The sequence below is a fragment of the Trachymyrmex septentrionalis genome, unplaced genomic scaffold (assembly GCF_001594115.1).
Source record: "Trachymyrmex septentrionalis isolate Tsep2-gDNA-1 unplaced genomic scaffold, Tsep1.0 scaffold30, whole genome shotgun sequence".
Classification (NCBI taxonomy): Eukaryota; Metazoa; Arthropoda; class Insecta; order Hymenoptera; family Formicidae; genus Trachymyrmex; species Trachymyrmex septentrionalis.
Genome location: NW_017305463.1, coordinates 541,525 through 546,335, shown reverse-complemented (window position 1 = coordinate 546,335; position 4,811 = coordinate 541,525).

Genomic DNA, 4,811 nt, shown 5'->3' with positions numbered 1-4,811 from the left:
CAGATTTCTTCAAATTAAAGAAGTAAATCAAAAGCTCCCGCAAATGATGCTTATTCGGCTCAAAACTCGACATTTTCGCACGAAAAAAGATATAAGATGCTGATGCAAAATCGCTAATATTTCAAGGTTATGTTCTTGCCAGATATCCAACCTTACGATATGACATTTTACAGCTGACATTTTTAACTATAACATACTGGTAGCGCCATTGTTTGTCAAACGGCGGAAACTTATTTATACTCCCAATATATAATAAAATAATTATATTTTTCTTTCGTCAAAATTTAAAAATGTATTCTACAAACTATAATATTAAAATATATTTCTGTCATAAATGAATTTGACGGCGCATCTATATTCAACATTTCAGCATTAATTCTCAGTCATAAAGATTAACATTCAAGTGACACTTACATTCAATTTTGAAAATGACACTCAAAGGTTATTAAGCCATTTAAGATTTACACTCATCTATTGAGTGTCATGAGTAAATCGCGATTGGGTGTTACCATTAAATTCGGTATATTAGGTTGAGTAAAAAGTCATCGCGTATTTTTTAGCTCAAAGTTGTATATACAATATCTTCGTCAATAATGAATGAAATTCAAATTTAAAAAAGGAGTTTTAAAGCTTGAAATCTCTACTTTTAAAAGCTTATCACATTTTTTACGTTTATATGAGTTTGATCATTTTTACATACCAAAAACTACGAGCTGAAAAAGACGAAAAATTTTCTTCTCACTTTGTGGATTTGTAACGTGTCCAAAGGAATTTGAGAAAATTTTCGATTACCTATCGTGAAAGCTTGATACTTTCCCTACAAAATCGTTTTTTTTTAATATTCCTACGACTTTTGATTACTGAGTTATCGCGGATTAAATAAAAACATTATTTTAATTGCTCATAACTCCATTAAAAATTGTCGTATCGTATAATTTAAAAAAGAGATTTTTAAAGCTGAAACTTTACTCTATCAAGATATATTTATATTGTTGGTAAGAAAGTAATTGCGGTTTTTACTGATAGATGTCTTTTAAAAAAACGCGATGACTTTTTACTTAACCTAATAGTATGGTGTATACACCAAACTATTCACCGAATTTAAAGGTCACATCCAATTAACACTCAACATTGATGTTTAACGCTTAATTGACACTCAATATTGACGGTCAATATTCAACTTTGATGATAATCACCTAAATTTGAATGTTAACACAATAAATTAATGGCTTTTTTTCGTAAGGGCGGTCTCCCCTAATCTATGCTTCTATGTCAGAGTGACAATCGTTGCTGAAGTATGAATGTTATTGTCCAGTAATAAAAAGTATAATCAAAATGAACATCGAGTGCTCCTTACTGCGATGCTTGGTTCCAACTACTTGAAAGCGAGTCCTAGGTACAATGTACTGCATGCTTAATTTGTGCGGACATTGGCTGTGTTTGTATTTTAGAAATACTAAATAAAATTTTTTAATTGCAATACTGATCTACTTTGCGTTTTATTATCGATTTCTTGGAGTATCTTGAGTATTATAAACACAATATTTTGACTTTGCTGTTTGCTCACTTTTTAAATTTTTTTAATTTTTAGAAAAAATAATATTTGAATTAAATTTTTCATAACAGTACCTTAAAATTTATTAAATTTTTTATAAATTAGCAATCTTCCTAAAAGATATTATTAAGAAAAGCTTAAATATAAATGAAAAATTTGGACACATAAAAAATAGCTATGAGTTGGTCAAGAAAATTAACGGGCTATCGTTGCCTGAAGATTATAAAATAGTGTCCTTTGACATCTCATCCATGTACTCCAACATTCCCATAGAATTGGCTCTAAACAGTGTTCTAAGTACAATAGATGGAGTAGGATTGAAAAAAACACGTCCATTCCTCTTCAAGAGTTAAAAAAAGCCATATCTATCATCTTAAAATCAACATTTTTTAGATTTAATGATGAGTACTATGAGCAGATTTTTGGGTTGCCCATGGGATCACCATTGTCACCGATATTGGCTGACTTGGTGATTCAAGACTTGGAGAAGAATATTTTTAGCAACCTTACCGTGCACATGTCTTTTTATTTTAGATATGTGGATGATATTGTGCTAGCAGCTCCCAAAGATAAGATTAATAACATCTTAGATTCTTTTAATGCTTATCACGAGCGTATTAAATTTACGGTCGATCATGGTGACGAGTTTGGATAAATTTTTTAGATGTTAAACTTATGTGCGAGGGTGGCAGCATTATATTTGACCTGTACAAAAAGCCGACAAAAATTCAGGAAGGTTTCTCAGTTTTTTCTCCAATCACCCTATCACACATAAAAAAGGCGTCGTGATTGGGTTAGTTGACAAAGTGTTGTTTCTGTCGCATCCAAAATTTCATCCCGCTAACATGGAATCATTAATTAACTCTCTCCTCCGCAATGGATATCCGTTACAACTGTTATTCAAAATTATAAAAAACAGAATAAAATTTTTATCTAATAAAAATAAGTTTGAAACCATAAATGAATATGATCGGGAATCGAATTTGAATTCAGTGGGGAATAAAAAATATTTTTCTATTCCATATTTACAAGGAGTATCAGAAAAATTTAATAGAGCCCTTAACAAATATAAATTTCAGTTAGTATTGTACATAAACCAATGAACAATTTAAGTAAGTTTATAAAAACGGGAAAAGATAGGGTTAAAAAAGACGAACGTTCCAACATCGTATACAAAATTGAATGCAAAAACTGTGATTATTCATATGTAGGTCAAACTAAAAGAAAATTAAAAACACTTAAAGAACATATTAAAGATACCAAAAAGCCTATCGAGTCTCTTTCTGTTATTTCAAATCATAGAAACAAAGATCATAGAATGGACTGGGATAATACAAAAATATTAGACTCCGAACGTTCCTATTACAAAAGAAGTATATCAGAAATGATCCATATAAAAACGCAAAAGAAAGGATTAAATAAACAAAGTGATACCGAGCGGTTTCCAGATTTGTACCTCCCTCTCCTGGAACAATAATTCTAGCCCCACTCAAAAAATTTCTGCCACTTCCCCTTCTTTTCCCTATTCTCCTTCTTCTTTCCTTTATTTCTATAAATAGACTAACAATTGGGCATTTGGCATTGCGATTGTGCTGAATTTCAAGTGATAAAAATTGTCAAGTGTCGGTATGTGAGGGAGTCCGTGCCGCAGGAGACGCGTAAGTCTATTGATTGTCTGACAAATAATATCATATGAACGGAAATTCTTAATGAATACGAAAATTAAGTTAAATTGTTTTCAAAAAAATTTTTGCAATAGAATTTGGCACTTGCGTGTCTCTTTGTGGCGGTCTTCATCGTTGGAACTTGATATAGCGTGATAATGTTTACAATCGGGTGATTGCTTAGAGTAATAAAATGATTCCACACAACAAATTAAAGAAGAATACTGAATGGTCTACTGTTAATTCTGTTAAAAATCATTGCAAAATTGTTATATTGTAAAATGCGGATACCGAGGCGAATAATGCACAATAAGAAGCGAGAAATTATTACTGACTAACATTAGGAATAAATTCAAATTATGTAACTAGGTTTAAATAAATTTAGGTTTTTATTATTGTACTGAGGATGGTCAGATGGTGACCGAAACGTCTACTTTGTTAAATGTTTATTATTAATATATAACTTATTGACATCTCGAGTGTGGCTGTATGCTCCTTTTTTACATAACCTTATTAAATTTCCTTTAAAATAATTAACTATTATTTTTTTTTAATTTTGCCATACACTCCCGACATTTATCCAAAATGAACTTAGTATCCTATAATAGAGACCTTTCCTCTAAGTATCTCCTCTAACTATTGTAATTCCTTTATACTCATTACGATATATATATTTGATAGTATGTTTACAATAATTTTCATAATTCTTAACAAGCTTAGGATTTAAAAAGATTGATCAAAGTTTAAAATATGATTATCTCGTATGAGAGGTTAATACCTGAAACATTAATGCATTATAAGAATGTGATAATTATGAAAGCTATTACACGCTACATAAAAATATTTGTAATAATGTTTTTCTAAAATATGACAATTAAGTCGCGTACTGACCATTACTGGCAAGACCGTTACGTATTGCAGCAACTCTAACACATACATTTTGAACTACTTACAGCTATTGCAGCAGTATGAGAGGCATCGACAATTTAATTCCGCAAACTTTTATATGATAATCACTACATATAATGTATTTAATTGTTTCCTTAAAAAGTTTTCAATTAAATGACCTATTAATACAAATAAGTATTATAAATATTTACGTGGATATACATATGTATGTATTTTTGTAGAATTTATGGAATAATATGATTGGAAACAAGACCGTCTATATAAATATTAAGACTTTAAATACAAAGCGCCTCTTCGGTCGAGTGTTAAGATGTTGAACTACTATCTAATATCCATTCAATTAAATTGAATTAATATTTCAGAAATAAATTGAGAGCCGATGAATTTATCGGATTCACACAATCAATCTGAAACAAATAATCCCCCCAAATTCTCCCAAATCTTAAAAAACTGTAATAAACTTATTGCGAAAAATATTGCCTCGGCCGGGAGTCGAACCCGGATCTCTTACATTCCGTGTAATTCAATTTAATTGAATGGATATTAGATAGTAGTTCAACATCTTAACACTCGACCGAAGAGGCGCTTTGTATTTAAAGTCTTAATATTTATGGAATAATTAAAATAATTGCATGAGAGCCAATGATATTCATATGTATACACGAACGCATGCGCATGCACGC